Source organism: Rissa tridactyla, chromosome 1 (assembly GCF_028500815.1).
Source record: "Rissa tridactyla isolate bRisTri1 chromosome 1, bRisTri1.patW.cur.20221130, whole genome shotgun sequence".
Lineage (NCBI taxonomy): Eukaryota > Metazoa > Chordata > Aves > Charadriiformes > Laridae > Rissa > Rissa tridactyla.
This window is the reverse complement of record NC_071466.1, coordinates 104686853-104704987: the sequence shown is the minus strand read 5'-3', so window position 1 is coordinate 104704987 and position 18135 is coordinate 104686853. Positions and strand designations below refer to the sequence as shown.

Genomic DNA, 18135 nt, shown 5'->3' with positions numbered 1-18135 from the left:
CAGCTACTGAGCAACAGCCCGCTCCTATGCGAACAAGGTAAAATCCTTTCTTGGTCTGTGCCGTATTGCAAAGATTGAGCTGACTACAAAGAAAAAAAATAATCCCTACCTTCGAGCAAAGAGACCCAGTGAGAAGTTCAAGGTATTTCAACTCACTTCAAGCCATTGCCAGCTGCTGTTTCAATCATTTTGTTTCTATAATCTGGGCACCACACCAAAGATCACAAAGTTTGGGTTTAAGTTTCATTTAAAAACCATCTCGTAGGAGAAGAATCGTTCCTCCATTTTATTAAGCAAAAACCATAGGCTGCTGACAATGCTATTACAGGTGGCAACACCAATGGAACATTACACACACACACATATATATATATATATAAAAAAATGTATGAAAACATCAAGCTGGAAGTTTATTAACAAAAATAGAAAAGACCCCCCAGATATTCTTTTTGTAACTCCTTTTTACACAAGCCAAAACTTAAAGCCTCCTGGCTGAGATTCCCCAGGTAACCTAAAAACCATTTTACAGCATCATTGCTCAAACCAATCGAGTATCCAGTAGGCAATTTATAAGGGAATGACATGCCTATTATTGACCAAATTATTCACAGAACAATGAGAAAACCTACAATGCAGATACATCAACTTTTTTGAAAGTAACATTGGGTCAAATTGAGTTATAATGGGAAACTGACCTGTTTTGATGCTGAAGGTCCTTGGTATTACTGCTCAGAGGAAAAGCATCCATGAAACACTGCAAGAGGGACACATTTTCACAAGGAGCAGTCACCAAGTGAGAAGAGAAAGGAAGGAAAAAACAAAAACAAACATTAGACGAGCCTCCAGCACCACGGCCTGCCCAACTACTTCCACGTACAGGGGATCCCGAGTCCCCTTCCTTCTTAGGAACAGTTTTTCAGCCATGGGAATCCTTCATTTGATGTTTGCTTTCAGCTGACATCAGCCTTTTTACTCAGTTTTGCCAGAGTGCACTTTTGTCATTAGTTCTGGTTAGAGATACAGATGAGATGGCAGTCCTTTTTTTTTTTTTTTTTTGTAATAAAGTGTCTGTAACTCTAAAGATAATTACTTTGGGGGCTGAAATTTCCCATTCTTGTTCTCATTGCAGAGGTACATATCTGAAGATCTGCTTGGTCATTTAAGGTTTTTAAACATGTTCTCAGGTAAGCACAGCTGTATTTTTAACAGTAGCAAAAACTACAATTACAGAATTTAAGGAAGGAAAATTTGAGGTAATGTTTCATGCTTTAGTTAACAGTCTTCCAAGATACAAAGCTCCAGTTGCTCTGGAAACTGTAACTTGGACACAACCATGCAGATACATCAACCCCGTGTCTATAAATGAAAACACTTCAGCAACACTGCACATTCATGTGACAAACATTTTTAAAAACAGGCATTGCATCCTAATCTTCATATAGGGAGAGCACATCCCAGAGCCCTCCACACAGGGCACAGTTCCCTGGCTGCATTTCCTTTAAGCCTCGGGAGAAATGACTGAGCAGGAGCCAGAAGAGCGCGTGGACCTACCAGTGAGACAACCACCTTTCAGATAAGGGAGAGATGGGAAACACGGGTGGGTATTTGAGGGATATGCCAGGGATTCTAAAGCAGGGCTGTTTCTTCCCATGTCTGCACAGTGCCTATCACACCACAGGCACAACTGGAAGCAAGCGCTGGTACCAAAAGGAAGACTCAGAAGACAAATGAACATGGTGGAAAGGCCAGCATCTGGTGGACAGGCCAGCATCTGGTGGACAGTGCCCTCAGCCGCTGGCCCAGGAGAAAGCAGCAAGAAGGCTGGAGCTGGGATGGAGCAAGACAACGGCCACTGGGAGAAGGAAAGTGGAGAGGGATGCTCAAAAGCAGGAGAAATGAGCGTGGGGTGTTTGCGGAGGAGGATTGGGCACAGCAAAACACCAGAAGCCAGATACATTTATTTTTTTTTAAAAAGGGGGAAATATTACATACGTAAACGACGGCCTGAGTGCTGGTTGCTGTGGAAACCATAACTTTGAATTCAGTGGCTAAAACCTAGCATTGCTATTTATACCACGCTCCTCACTACAGCATGAGAACTTCGTCTGAGAAACAGAGAGGTCCAGTACCAGACAAATGTGTTTTTTCCCATTATGCGCAGTGATCCTTTCAAATGATGCTTCACAAGGTTCTTCTGATGTTCCTCGCCACTGAATGACAACACAGCATAATCACCTCTGACAGAAAAAAAAAACACAAAAAAAACCCAACACACTACTGTCTGTCCTCTTTCAAGCAAGACCAGATGAATCACTGGACAGCCATCGGGTAGGATTCACCAAATTCTACTTTGGTCAAGAGAAAACAGAGAAGCCAAAAAGGCCATTTAGAACAGCAGTATATCTTGTTTCCCTTAAGGTAAATTACAGTCAGCATTGCATGAGATTATGGAGGGCCAGATCCCAAAGTCAGTTATCATTAAAGATGACAAGCACTGTATTTGTTTAAGGACCCCAGAATATTGCCTTTAATACACTAGAAAGCATAACTGGATCATTAATGCAAGAATAACAATAACAAAAAGGCTACAGATTAAACTCCTGTTGTGAAAATCCCTTTAAAAAAAAAAATTATTTCTGAGTTGCTCTGCTGTTCAAGAAGGAAACGGCTTTTTCCTCCATGGGAAACATGATTCTGGGGCAGCAAGTGTTGCTGTAGCCTAAGTGGGAGGAGGACTAATCTGCCTGTAACCAAAGCAGAGGTGAGCCAAGTCCCCATGGGTATGTCACATTCCTCTTCCACCTCCACCATTCCAGGGCCTGGAAGGGAAGAAAAAGTCCCATTCCCCACCCACTCCTAAATCATGTTTTACCTCAAGTAGTACAGAGGTGCTAGCATAACATGTTCATTGCCACTACCAAATGTACACAGTAAGTACCAAGGGGGTGATGATCAGGTTTTAAGCCACTTCCCAGCACCTGCGCACACATCAGTCCCCAAATCAAAGAGCACGTGGCATACAAGGGCAATTGAGGCAAAAGCTGGGAGAGAAAACCACAGCGCTTTCCAAGGTCACTCGCACCTTCAAAACCCCTGTGGACTGTCCCATCCATGTGGGCTTATCGGGAAGCAGCAAGGAGAACCATTACATGCAATCCGATAAGCAATACTCTACCTGAACAAGGCAGCTTTTGCTAACAGAAGGGCAGCTAGGGATTGCGCAGTGACAGGAGCAAGGACTCGGCAGAGGGGCTCCAACTGCTGTCAAACCAGGAGGGGTGGGAGGAAATCGGTCTCTGCGGTATCGGGCCCTTACGGCTAAGGTGAAGGAGGTCTCGTTTGCCCTTGTTCAATAATTTGTATCACAGCATTGAAGTGTCATTGAAATTGACAGAAGCATTTTAATAATACAGGAAGGAAAAAAGATGCTCTAATCACACATTAGGCACCCAAGTAATCACTCCATAGATCTCAGCCTCCCCTAATTTATTCCAGTAAATTTTTTAATCAGAATTTCATACATAGCAAAATGATAAACAAGTCACGAGCGCTACCTATTTCCTAGCTCCAGCCAGCTTTCGCACTAGCCCAGAGTCCTCTGGCTGCCACTGAGACGGGGAGGTGGGAATGAAGGACCAACGAGGAGCAGAAAGTCAATGTCTCCCAATGCTTCCCAATCTCACGAGGTAGCACTGAGCTCCGCACTGGAATTACGCACCCGCTCCTGCAACTCGGTTTAAGACCGCATTTGTCCCAGCACTTCCCGTCAATTGTAGGACCGCCAGCATCACTCCACTGCCCCTAACTTCGGCAAGGGCAGCGCGGGCAGGCTGTGCCCTGCCTTCAATGACTCGCAGGTGAACATACACACACCATCCTAATGAGCTACACGCTCATTAAGTGTGGATTCCCCTAAGTGACACCCCGGCTCCATCCCCGCACCGCGGCCGGTACGGCTCCCCCCGCAGCAACGCCAGCATCACCCGGCGGGGAAGGGAAGGGACCCGGCGGCCGCCCCCGTCCCGCTCGGGGCCATCACCGGACAGCCCCGGCTGAGGGGATTCTCCGGGGGGGCCCGACAGCCCCCGCGCAGCCCCCCGCGGGGGGCGGCGGTGACATTTTAGGCGCCGGAGCGGCTCCCCCGGAGGCCGGCTGCCGGCAGGGCCGGCTCCGCAGCCGCGCAGCGACAGGGCCGGACACCGGCGAAGCCCCGGGCATCCCGGCGGGGCCGCCCCCACTCCGCCGCACCGGCGGGGGGGAGCGGCGCCGGCTGCCGGCGACCCACACCGCGAACAAAAGCGGGCCCCGGCAGGTCAGGCGCCCACCCGCCCGCGGCGGGGCAGCGCGGCCGCAGCCTCCCACACCCTACCCGGGCCCCCACGGTGCGGGCGGCGGCGGCTGAGGGGCTGCGAGCCGGGCCGCGGCCGCGGCGCCGGGCAACGGCCGCGCTCCGCCAGGGCGCACCAGCGTGAGGGGGGATGCTGGGCGCGGGGGACGAGAACGCGATCCGCCGCACACTCGCTCACTCACCTGCCGCGGCTGGGCTCGATACCGGGCGATCGCCGCCGCCCGCCCAAGGGAGCTGCTCCCACCGCCGGGCGCCCGCGGCCACCGCCGCCGCTCAGAGCGCGCCGCCACCAATAGGCGCCGCTGCCATATTGTTACTGCCGGCGCTGCGAGGGGCGGCGCCGGCGGCCGCCTTGGAAACCGGCAGCCATTGGCCGTTCGGCCAGTCAATCCGGGCCCGGGGAGCCAATGGGCAGCGGCGGCGGCGAACAGCGGGGCGTTCGGAGTTGGAATGTTGTGTGACAATGGCCCACGCGGCTGGCGGGCCGGGAGGGGAGGGGCCGCTCCGGGACGGCGGCGGGGGCGGGCGGGGAGGGAGGGGGCTCGGCTGCTGAGTCAAACCGTCCTCTCAAGGGTTCTCAGACCCCTTCCGCACTGCCTGTGGCCGCACCGGCCCGCTCGGGGAAGAAGGTTCCTGGCCGCTCCAGGGGTGGGGAGCTGTGAGAGGAAGAGGCCTGACCGCCTCAGAAGTCAGTTTGTATTCAAGGGGGTCAGGAGCCTTGAAAGGAAGGCACCTCAGCGCCTCAGAAGTCACTTTGACTTTGAGGGGGTCCAGAGCCATGAGAAGAAGGTGCTGACTGCTTCAGAAGTCAGTTTGTCTTCAAGGGGGTCAGGAGCCATGAGAGGAAGGTGCTGACCTCCTCAGAAGTCAATCTGACTTCGAGGGGGTCAGGAGCCTTTGGCCGTCGGGCTCCTTCCTCTCATGGCTCCCAGCCCCCTCAAAGTCCCCTGGAGCAGTGCTGAGCTTTCCCTGTCTCTCCCTCCTTCACGTTCACCACCAGATGCTTACAAGGAGCCATCGTCCCCATGTATTGGCAGCAATGGATCTTCCTCCCAGACCTTGTCCGTGCTTGTGTTCCTCCCTACCGGCACCACCCCACGCCACATTCTCCATCTTTCTCTGGCATTTACCTGAGACCCAGGAGCACAAGCGGCTATCTAACACCGCTCAGAGACACAAGCAAGGTGCAATGGCATTTCCCCTGTGCCAGCCTGCTCCTGCGTCATTTCTGCAGCTCAAGATTTTGAGGGAATTTAAGCTGGTGCTTTAGCACATCACACTCACAGACTCCATTCGATGGGACGCCAGAGAGCACCTTGTCACAAGCATTGCCCCAGCTGCCAAAGTGGTGTTTGTTTTTTTTTAAGTAAGTAATGACTCAGCTCAAATCTGGATAAGTACATTTTAAAATGCATTAATAAATAAACATGAGCTGTGTCTTAACGGGAAGTATTTTACAAAACCTGCCGAACTACACAAGTTGATTTTTAAACACAAAAAGGTGGACGTGCCTCCCCATCAACTCTGAAAGTCAAGATGGGGAAATCCAAATCAATCGTTGTTGTTAATGCTTGGATGTGTATCAAATAAAGGTTATTTATTCTCAAATACTGTGTATTTGTTCTACCTTTAAAAATCAAATACAGTATCTTAACTATCTACTCGCTAATCACTATGTTGCTTGCAAATCAAATCCAAATATAAAACATCAGTTTTCTTCATCAAGCTATTGATTAATTAATGGCAGGTTTTAAATGGCATTGCCATACCAAGCTCTTTAGTCAAAGCATTTAATCAGCAAGATTAAATGCTGGCCCTTTCCTGACGTTGATTTTTAGGTAAAATTCCCCACTCATTCAGCCAGGAGGGCTTATTAAAATTTTACAGTGTGCTACGGCCCCAGATTAGGAAAGTTCAGCTAGTCAAGTGGCCACTCCGAATAATCGTATGAACCCAAGCAAGTGATAGCCACCCCAGTTGTGCTGTGTGTTTTGTAGCTCACAACTGGTAGCGAAACTTAATGCCAGATCTTCAGGATGTCCATCAGCTTATAAACGAACATATCTCATCAGACTCTGGGTTGCATGTCAAAATCTCCATGTACCCATGAGCCATCCTAGCCCCGTGTAGGGCTGCTGCACCTCCTACAACACCCCAGACCAGGAGGACAGCCCTGGACCTCGGCCACCTCATCCCTTCAATCACAACCAGGACTCCAAAGGGAAGTCATGCTTGACCAGGCTGATAATCTTCTACAATGAAATGCCTGGCTCAGTAGATGAGAGGAGAGCAAGTAGGTATTGCCTACTGTGACGTCAGTGTGGCTTTTAACACTATTTCCCATAAGATCCTCATAGACAAGATGATGAAGTATGGGCTGGATGAGCAGAGAGGTTCAGCCAGAAAACTGGCTGAACAGGTGGGCCGAGACGGTGGTGAGCAGTGGTACAAAGTCTAGTTGGAGGCCAGTAACTAACACTGTACCCCAGAGGTCAACGCTGGGTTCAGTCCTGTTCAACATCTTCATTAATGATCTGGATGATGGGGCAGAGTGTACCCCCAGCAAGTCTGCAGATGACACAAAACTGAGAAGTCCTGCTGCCATACAGAGAGACCTAGACAGGCTGGAGAAATGCACTGACAGGAACTTCATGAAGTTCAGCATGGTGAAGTGCAAACTCCTGTACCTGGGGAAGAACAACCCCATGGACCAATGTATGCTGGGGGCCATCCAGCTGGAAAGTGGCTTGGCAGAAAAGGACCTTGTGCCCTTGCCGCAAAAGCGGCAAATGGTATCCTCAGCTGCATTAGACAAAGCATTGCCAGCAGGTCAAGGAAGGTGATCCCCTTCAGCGCTGGTGAGGCCACACCTGGAGTGCTGTGTTCAGGTCTGGGCTTCCCAGTCCAAGAGAGACATGGACACACTGGAGGGAGTCCAGTGAAGGGCCATGAAGATGATGAAGGGACTGGAGCATCCCTCCTATGAGAGAAGGCTGTGAGGGCTATGACTGTTCAGTCTGGAGAAGAAAAGGCTCAGAAGGATCTTACCAATGTACCAATGTAAGTACCTGAAGAGAGGGTGCAAAGAGGATGGTGCCAGGCTCTTCTCAGTGGTTCCCAGTGACAGGACCAGAGGCAATGGGCACAAACTGAAACACAGGAGGTCTCTCTGAACATCAGGAAACACTTTTGCTCTGTGAGGGTGACTGAGATGCCCTCCAGAGCTCCCTTCCAACATCAGCCATTCTGTGATTCTGTGGCCAAATCGTATGTACCCTGGCCTCCCTCCCCTTTTGCAGTTATATTCACCTTCTCCACTTTGGGCTCTTTATGTCTGATGCGTACCTCGTTTGTGCCACCAGCACCTTTGGCCACAAGCGCAACCTCACCACTGAGCGGGTGTGAGTCACTGGCTTGGCCAGGTGGTGTCAGGCAATGCTGCTTTGTCATCATGGGCCAACTAAGTCTGGTGACCTGTTGTTCCACCAGGCAGGTGTGTCTGGCACGGCACTGTTTTATTTTTGCATATCCTGCAGCTCAAGATCAACTCCTTCCATGTTGCAGGCAGCTCCACACAGCCCACAGAAAACCTGCCCTGTTGGTTATTAGGCTACGCTTGGCTCCTCAGCCAAGGTTTGGGCACACTTGATACACACGTTCCTTTATAACGACTTGTGAGTCTTTAAGGTCTCACAGCCTGACTATTAGTTGCATGGTTAATGAGATTTGTAACTCTGATCTGATTTGCCATTTTGGAAAACTTCTAGTGAAAGGGAAGGGAAAAAGTATGGTAAAAAAAAGGGGTAGAACATCATTTCAACTCTCAACCAAGGTGAAGCTAGCACAGATACCAGCAGGTCCCCCTTGCAGCATGGCTGCTTTGCCCAAGCAGTGGTTGAGGAAGGCTGTATCACATCCTAGGTTTGGCCAACACGAGCAGAGTGCTTTGACGATCAGCCATCTTCACAGAGAAAAATCCGGACAAGGAGCCAAATGCTCCCCACTCATTTGATTCTGCAAAGAAAAGCCAGAAGGACTGGATTAAGCTGAGCGTGCTGAATTGTCCATGCGTTACAGATGAGACTACCAAGCTGCTACTACCCCATATGGTAAGCAAAGCAATGCAGAGAGATCTTCATTGAAATGAGTCCGGGAAAAGGGAGAAAAGCAAAGAGGGGAGAGTTAAGGTATTTTAAGGAGGGCTGAGGAAGGCAATATAGTGCAGAACATCTTTATTACATGGGGCATTGGTGGCATCAGTGGGACTGTAAATCACAGGAAAGTGAAGTCGGAAGGGGCCTGTGGAAGCCTCTAGACCAATCTCCTGCCCAAAGCAAGACTTATTTCAGTCAGGGAGGTTGTGCATGGACTTGCCTCATCAAGGTTTGAATATTTTCAAGGCTGGAGGTTTCACAGCTTCTGGGCAGCCTGTGCTCCTTGCACACTGTGAGCTCCAGCCCCTTGCTCTGTGTCCTTCCACCAGATACACTGCAGGCTGCTAGTTTCCCTCTGCTACGGGGGCTTTCATATGTGTCCAAAGGAGAAATTGCACAGCTATCAGCACGGTTTGAGACAAACACAAGGTAATAAATCAGGCGATCATCCAGCAGGTCCTGTTACACCCTGTATCTTCCATTTCTCAGCCCATGGCTCCAACAGAGCACCCTACAGCAGAGTACCGCATAGACACCCAGGCTTCTCTCACACCCAGTATCTACTCTGTCCTTTAGGTCCTCTGCACATGGAGAGTACATGGAGAAGAATGGTAAAGAAAGGCCATGACATTTTCTAGCAGCTCGTAAAGCAAAACGGTAGCAAGACACATCCAGCAGTGTATGAGAGTCCGACGCAGAGAGGTGCTGTTGCCTCCTGCCACCACAGTGCATGGCACTGGCACAGTTCTGCTTAAACACCAGTGCAATATTCAGCAGCTGCCCCAGAAGAGGGGGAAACCAAAAGGGTCAAGGGTATTTACCTGTAGGTGGCATCTACCATCAGACTCGATTGGGTAATATTTCTGTTCCTGCAGAAAGCTCCAGGTGTGTGAGGGAGGAGGGGGCTGCCCCCTGCTCAGACGAGCTCCTGCATCCCCTTCCCTGCTCTACTCTACAGGTGCTCCTGTCAGCACCAGATGGAGAAAGAAGAGGCCAGAGGCTGAAACCCTTGCAGGGACTGCTTTTCTCTGCCGCGGCACAGGCTTGGAGGCACATCAAACAACAGCACAGGAGAACCATCCCCCCCTCCTCAATGCTGCCACCCCCCTCCCCTGCTGCAGCCCTGAAAACGTTGGACGCGACTCCCACGGTTGGGTGCATGTGGGCAGGCAGCTGTGTCTCAGCAGACCTGACTGCGCAACTGTGGCTTATGCCAGCTAACATAGGCATATTTTTAAGTAATCCCGCTTCATTAGCTACTTTTCCAGGGCCTCAGCATATAATGAGTGAAATTCATTAGTCATCTGACAGTTCTAGTTATTCTACATGTCAAGTCCAATCTCTTCATTTATATATCCAGACTGTTGCGGCAAGCCGGTGTGCTAGTTGTACCCCTCCACCTACTCAGTGCTAATTTAAGAATTGTTATTTTTGGCTCACAGTGATTGTGTGCATAAAAAGTTCGGTTTCCTCCAAAAAATTTTAAAAGAAAGCAGAACGCAGGACTGAGCAGAAAACTCCCTTTGCTAAACGCCATTTGCCCAACATCAGCAAACCTTGTTTTCAGGTAATTTAGCAGAAGTAAAGCATCTTCCTATGAAGATTCTGTCTGAGCTTATGAATGATAGAGTTGCAAAAAACATAGTCATTTTTGACTCAACTGGTAGATGGGGCATAATGGAGTAGCTTGCTCAGAAAAAACAGCTTGGCAATTCATAATGAACAGAGTAGAACTTATTGCAAGGACGGTAATTCCGTGATTGAAAGCATGAAATAGCATTTGCTTATTGAAAAATTTGTATTGGACAAGGAGAGATCAAAAGCAAAATTCTGTCTTTACTCCACACATTCCTTGTCCATTTGTAAAAGTAATTATCTGTAAATAAAGCATTTTTCTCTTTGTAATGCATGTTTTCATATTTCTCCTCTACACAGAAGGCGGCTCTTATTCCTGAGCAGTGCACTCAGGTACCTGAGAGACAGGAATGGCAGAGGACATCTCAAGCTGAAAAACTGAAAAAGTAGTTAAAATGTCGGGGAAATTGTTCTTTGAGAAATAGTTGTAGGCTGTTATCAGTACGCCCTTTCAAGGATGTGCTGTTACATGCGTGTAAGCTGACATTTTATGTCCTGCACACAATTAGCAGAAGGATCTGTGGAAGACACAGAGAAGGCAGAGTTACTGAATGCCTTCTTTTCTTCGGTCTTCACTGATAAAGCCGTCCCTCACGCATCCCATACCCTGGAGGCAAGGGGGAAGGTCTGGAGAGAGGAAGATTTTCCCTTAGTTGAGGAGGACCGGGTCAGAGACCACTTGGCCAAGCTGGACATTCATAAATCCATGGGCCCTGACGGGATGCACCCGCGAGTGCTGAGAGAGCTGGCAGATGTTATCGCTAGACCACTCTCCATTGTCTTTGCAAGGTCATGGGGAACAGGAGAGGTGCCTGAGGACTGGAGGAAGGCTGACATCACTCCAATCTTCAAAAAAGGCAAGAAGGAGGACCCAGGGAACTACAGGCCGGTTAGTCTCACCTCTGTCCCTGGGAAGGTAATGGAGCGACTCATTCTGGATGTCGTCTCCAAACACATAGAGGAACAGGAAGTTATTGGAAGTGGTCAGCATGGATTTACCAAGGGCAAATCATGCCTGACCAATCTGATAGCTTTCTATGATGTTATAACGGGTTGGCTGGATGAGGGGAGAGCCGTAGATGTCATCTACCTTGACCTTAGCAAGGCTTTTGACGCTGTCTCCCATAACATCCTCATTAGGAAGCTGAGGAAGTATGGGCTAGACGAGGTGACAGTGAGGTGGATCGAGAGCTGGCTGAGTGACAGAACTCAGAGGGTTGTGATCAGCGGCACAGAGTCCAGTTGGAGGCCTGTAACGAGTGGTGTCCCTCAGGGGTCAATACTTGGACCAATTTTGTTCAATATATTCATTAATGACCTAGATGAGGGGACAGAGTGTATCCTCAGCAAGTTTGCTGATGATACCAAGCTGGGAGGGGTGGCCGACACTCCAGAGGGCCGTGCTGCCATCCAGCGTGACCTGGACAGGCTGGAGAGCTGGGCAGAGAAGAACCTAATGAGGTTCAACAAAAGCAAGTGTAGGGTCCTGCACCTGGGAAGGAAGAATGCCAAACACCAGTATATGTTAGGGGCGGACATGCTGGGAAGCAGCTCTGAGAAGGACCTGGCGGTCCTGGTAGACAGCAAATGATCCATGAGCCAGCAGTGTGCCCTTGTTGCCAAGAAGGCCAATGGCATCCTGGGCTGCATAGGAAAGACTGTGGCCAGTAGGTCGAGGGAGGTCATTCTCCCCCTCTACTCTGCACTGGTGAGGCCACAACTGGAGTACTGTGTCCAGTTTTGGGCTCCCCAGTTCAAGAGGGACAGGGAACTACTGGAGCGAGTCCAGCGAAGGGCAACCAAGATGATTATGGGACTGGAGCACCTCCCTTATGAGGAAAGGCTGAAAGAGCTGGGACTCTTTAGCCTGGAGAAGAGAAGGTTGAGGGGGGACCTGATTAATGTTTACAAGTACCTAAAGGGTGGGTTTAAGGAGGACGGAGCCAGGCTCTTTTCAATGGTTCCCAGCGACAGGACAAGGGGCAATGGGCACAAGCTAGAACATAGGAAGTTCCGTTCAAATACACGGAAAAACTTCTTTACAGTGAGGGTGACAGAGCACTGGAACAGACTGCCCAGGGAGGTTGTGGAGTCCCCTTCTCTGGAGATTTTCAAGACCCGCCTGGATGCAGACCTGAGGGATGTGCTTTAGGCAATCCTGCTCTAGCAGGGGAGTTGGACTAGATGATCTCTAGAGGTCCCTTCCAACTCTGAAGATTCCGTGATTCCGTGATTCCGTGATCGCTTACCAACGACGTCCTAACCAGGCCATCACAGTCAGATTGAATTAGAACTTCTTATGTACTGGTGAACTTCATGCCTTCTACTTTTCCCTATCAGTTTTGCCTGTAGCTTAAAAAAGACATTCACCACAACCCAGAAGTTGTTGCCTTCTTTTTTCTTTGAAAACGGGAACAAAAATGCAATAATGGAGGTTTCTTTCTGGCTTTTAAAAGTAACTCAGGCTGGTTCCAAGACCCTGAACTCCATACACAGAAAGTAACTATCTCTGCTTAGTAGCCCTTTTAGCAGGGACGGTCTGCTTCCATGAGTGCTAAATAACTATTACCGCTTATAGTCCCTTGAAGAAGCCCTCCCAGGCCTTTACATGCTTCAAAAATTATAATAATGCCTTCCCTGTTTTTTTCATCCAGTATTTTTCTGAATAATTTTCAGGCTGCAGCCAGGCTAATAGTAGGATCACACCCTCGCACATCTAGGATTATGTAAAAGAGGAGATGCATTTGATGAATTATTGTCCACCTTAGCCTTTCTTTTGAAAAGTGCTGTTATCTGCGTTCACTGCCGGTTGCAAGTGAAGTGATATGTAAAATCACAGAGTACTTTGGATAATGGCAAAGTCTGAGCTTTCCCAGGGGTATGATTGCTCATGGCATAAGGACACATACAGGGAAGGCAATAGCCATTGCTTCCAATCCCCGTTTTGTTGTCGGTTTATGGTATTAAAGGGTTTCTTTCAATGTCATTGCTAATTTATGGATAAAGAATGCATTACTGGAAAGCCTATATGAGGAGGGAAAAAAAAGGACCATCATTGAAAATGTTTGTCTCTTGTGGGATTATCTTAACCCACACATGTAAACCTAAGCAAAATCTGTGTTATTGCATTAGCCTTTTTGCTACTGGAAACCTGGCCTCAGCCCTGATGTAGGTCACAGACAGAAAATCATTTACTGTCCTTAACTAAATCCCAGAAGGGACATTTGCCCTTGTGACCATCTCACTAAAACCCCCAGCAGGCTTTTGTCTGGCTTTTGCCTTTGTGAAAGGAACTCTAAGGAACCCACAAAGGTCAGCAGAGAGGACAGGGATGGCACACTTTGTGGCAACATTTTCCTCTTCTACCCTTCCATCTGCAGATACACTAAGATAGAGGTGTGGGATAAACCAGCAAGAGACTGGTGTGTTGAGTGCGTGAGTGCCAACTTCATAGGGAGCACGAGCACTGTCTGAAATGTCAAGGATGCACTTTAAGAGGCTAGAAATAACCAAAATTTTGAAAGCTAGATGCGAGGAGAGTGCCTACATGAAAGATACCCCTTATAAATGGCAGAGCAAGAAAGACAGCCTACCAGACAAACAGCAGGCTTTGTCGTCAGGAGACATGGGCTGAGAACATAGATTTCTGTGGCACCTCTAGGCAGGCTGACCAATCTCACTTCTTCTCTTGGGATGCAACTTGATATCACATATGAACCACCCTTAACAGCAAATAACAGTGCAAAGGGGCAGTGTTGGTCCTGCTCCCTCACTACTTGCCTTGCACAATCTGACCTGGCGGTGAGCAAGCTCAGTCACCCAAAAATTAACTCTCCAAAACCAAGACATCAGCTTTCTCTTAGTCTAGCACCCTGAGCAGGCTGGAAGGATGGACAGTAGGGTGCTGGTACCTGCAAAAAGGAAAGGAGAACCTTCCCTTAGCAGATAGCTATTATGCTGGTTTAGCAATAACGTAAAGAAAACAGCAAGTAGCGCCATGAACAGTGGTGTCGGTGCAGCAAAAGGAGACAGTAGAGGTAGGACTGGGTGGGGAAAGCAGAGAGGAGCCAGAAGTCACTCGAGGTGCCATTGCCATTGAGAAAGGCACAGCCTAAGCCCACAAATCGGGTGTTTGCAGGGACAGGCAGTTTGGTTTGGTGTTAGATGGTTGTTGGGTTTTTTCACTAGATCCATTGATACTGATGAGAAACAGCAGCTTTCAGGCATACAAGCCCTTCCTCACTTCTGAAACAGAAGCAGCAATCTTCATGTTAAGAAAAGATTGAGATGAGTTGTTCTGGGTTTAATTGAATTATGATAATCAGCTGGACTAATATGAGAACAAGTTTAGTCAGTACTTGTTGAAATGCTCACAAGGGAGAGGTGGCAGGAGAGGTAGGTAATACTGCTTGTGCGATACTGAGGTGCTAGCAGGAGGGGAGCATCTATAATATATCTTAAAAGTTAGCATCTTCTTTATAGCTGAGATGCCTTTTTAGCCAGTAGGTTCATTAACTCCAGATTCAACTTTTGAAGGTGTTTTGTTCGTCTGATTGTCTGTTTTATGCAAAATGCCCCCCTCCTCCATTTTCAAACTGGGGCATCTTTCTCCGTGGGCCATTTGTAGGAGTCACTTCTGGTGACTAGTTGTTGCCTGGTTCCTCCATGTTATTTCTTCAGAGGCAGCGGCGCACTGAGTGACGTGGACATCCTTCTGGTGCATGCATGTGTGTGCTGTACCCCTGACTGCTTTGGTGGTTGGGGATGTGACGGCAAGTTTTGCAGCCAGTGCTGTGCAGTAATCCCCCTTACGGGGAGGTTTAGGGAAGAGCTCGTCTGAGTAATTCAGGAGAGGCACTGATGTTCCGCAGAGATGATGTCTAAGAAATATCTGTCTGAGTAATAAGAATGGATTTTAAGAAGTCATTTTATCTCGAAAAGGGCATTAGTCAGCTTATAAGCATGCGGTCTCCTACAGAGGTAGCCTTCAGTGCTTCTGGTGGCTTGCTCTGTAGCATCACCTGGTGGTAGCAGCAGGGAAAAAATTACCCCTCCGGCACCTCTCATCTGTGTATCCGCCATTACTGTAGCGCCTCACAACCTCCCTGCCTCTTTTTCTTGTCCCCACCACTCCTTCTTCTCCTCTAGGCAAGTTATTTGTCCTGTAGTGACTGGAGTCACAGCAAAAACTCGAGGAATACTTGGCTCAGGTGACTGAAAGACTGCTTTCTGAAAGTCAGTCCCACAAGTGGTGAAACTTGCCCCTTGGTAGAGGCTTAGCAATGGCCAATGTAAAGTTGAATCCATTTGGAGAGTTGCGTAGGATTTATACAGCCCAAAAGTTTCATGCAGTCCTCAGTGGAGGTCATACATAACACTATTACTACCTGGAGAGCAGATACAGTGCATGTAAAACCTAAATGAACATTGGCTCATTCCCCTTACAGCCTGAGCAGTGGATGAACAAGGCATTTCATTCTTGCTCCCCAACACAAGAAGAGTTGCCAGCTGAGCATGGTGAGGAACAAGCAAGCGGTAACCGACCATGCAGAGTCGGACACTGCCCATCAGCACCTTAGTCAGGCACAAGCCCCTCTGGGAGAAAGGGCACAGCTTTGCTCTTCCCCCTGAGCATGGGGAGATGGGGACTGAGATGCGACCTGGGAGCTGTGTTGCCATGAGATGGCTTTCTTGCAGTAGGTGGGCACCACCACGTTTGCATCACCTGCTGAACTTCGTCACTGATAACCATGGGGACGTGGTGGTCCTGGCTTTGGCATGGGCCATTATAAGCTTGCTCTGTTACCTGCTCGGGTGGCTTGCTGTGCTGAGGTCTGGGCTGCTGCACGTCTGGCCTTGTTACCTTCCCCGTGAGGACTCAGGGAATCTGTACAGCCTTGGCTGTGCGGAAAGATGACTTCAACCTGTGTGCTCCCGAGCCCATGTGCTGCAGCAGCAGGGCATTCACCTGTGGAGAGCGTTCAGCATGGCTCTTGGTAACTTGTTTTCCTGGTTACTGAGGTGACTCTGAGCAGCATGGAGATCTGCAGGAACATACTCCCAGAGCAACTCTTATGGACGTAGCTTTCTAGTCCATTGGACTTGCCTGTTGTCCTGTCTCCTAAAAGGGCTACCTGGCGAAACATGCTTGCAGCCCGCAGAGTGACAGGGGAAAGGGGCAAGAGGCCCCTCTGCTCGAGGGTGAGTAGGCCTTCAATCCTTCTGCCCCCAGTGATGTCGAATCAATTTGCTTTTTTGAGGCAAACTTACAGCCCAAACACATTTATGGAGAATTAATCATACTTTACCCCATAATGTGTCAGGACCATGGGAGGCAGAGGTGCACAGCTGCTTATGAAAGGCACGGGAGAGAGTACCCCTGCCCTTCCTGTCTAAATCATTAGCCTGCAGCTTTTCTTCCTCAAATATTAATGTTTTCCTGATTACCTGCTCCTTATGAAAAGGCGATTGTGCCTGCGGACTCTTTGAATAATTCATTTATAATATTAAAGCCAGAGAGAGTGAACTTTTACTTAACAGTGCGTTAGAGCATGGCCTGCCCATGCCATCCTTGCCCCGGGGAAGGAAAGCAATGGGAAGCGTTCCCAGCTTCCTAGTCCTTTGGAGATGTCAGTACGGAGAGCAAAACCAGTGATCAGAGTTGCTACAGACCATCTTCTCCCACACGTGTGTAGGTGTGGAATGGAATGGGGAAGAAAGGCAAGAATTAGGGGGGAATGGGGGGCAGAGGCAGGCAGCTCAATGAGCTTGCCTTCAATTTGTCTATATTTTTAAGCCACTCTTAGCATCATTGCTTCTGTAGGTAGCCACTGATGTGGTCACTGCCTTTCCTCAAAATAAACAAATAAAGCAGACAGTGCAAATCTGTGTCATTTTTACTCTTGCTGTCTGTGGTGCCACAAATACCCCTGGTGTAATACCTCTTTTTTTTTCCCAAGGTCAACCAAGAACATGGATTCACCTACTGCAATTTAAGACACAGCTTAACAAGTGGTTGGGCAGATCATATACCACATGCTTCGAGCAGTGGTCCCAGGCAGTCTCGCCTATAGTCCCTTTGGAAGGACATGGTCTTGAAAGGGATGTGAGATATGGTTAAGAAATGCTAGAAAGTGAAGGATGAGGTGACAGAAGAGACTACTCCTTGCATATGGAAGAAGACCAAGGACTGATTCCTAGCTTAGCAGCTAAACATCACAGCCCCTGTGCACAGCTATGGGCTAGCCTGCTCTGTTGGCAAACATACCTTGGAGGGGCTGATGAAATATTCCAAAACATTGACCTAACCATTACTCAGTGCAGATAATCAGGAATCCAGTGCTTGCACTTACTCCCTGCTCCTTCCAAACTCAGCAAGTGTAGACATACCTTATTTCTTCTTGAGGAGCTAGGGACAAAAGTGCTACCCTGCAAGGACTCTCACAAGTGAGAATATGTGCTGTAAGAGCTGCGGGAAAAGGCAGAAAGCAGGTGAAACCAGCGTCCAAGATAGCTTCTCTGGAGATGCATCCTCCAGGACAGTTTTAAACAAGTCCATGACTTTCGTGAATTCTGGCTTTTTAGAGTATTCTGCTTGGACCCTAAACCTCTGAGATGCCTTGACGTAGGCAATTTGCCAGTGCAGTCTTGGGCAGCTCAGGAGTCCAGAGCTGGCTGGGCCAAGAGCATACCCATCCATCTTGCCCTCACCTGCTGTGATGGATGTTAGATCCTACCTCAGAGGGGACCAGAGGGTGTTAGGTGTTGCTGAATGCTTGTGCCTATTGATTTATGTTTATTAGTTCCATTATTTCTATTTACACAAGGGCTTTTGCTGTCTTCCCGTAACTCAGCCCTGCCAGGCTAATGCAGGTAATGTCACTCTACCCTCCAATTCCAGCAAATGGTTTCTCCACGATGGGTCCTTGTTTTCTGCCTACATGGACAAACTGCAGTCTGTGCTTGTGCTGGAAGTGGAGGGAACAAATGATTCCGTGC

At 48.8% G+C, this 18135-nt stretch overlaps 1 protein-coding gene across 3 annotated transcripts in view; it reads right to left on the bottom strand.

The window, feature by feature from the left end:
* Nucleotides 1–18135, bottom strand: part of TIAM1 (TIAM Rac1 associated GEF 1) — a 217878-nt gene that overhangs the window by 187684 nt on the left and 12059 nt on the right. The window contains exon 1 of one of the 3 annotated variants that reach the window (XM_054188087.1): nt 4531–4663. The exons of 1 other annotated variant lie outside the window; for it this stretch is intronic. The gene's annotated coding sequence lies outside the window, so the exon portion shown is untranslated. Of the gene's footprint in view, nt 1–4530; nt 4664–18135 lie in introns of those variants that run through there. One more of the 3 variants, XM_054188089.1, reaches the window with a different exon arrangement.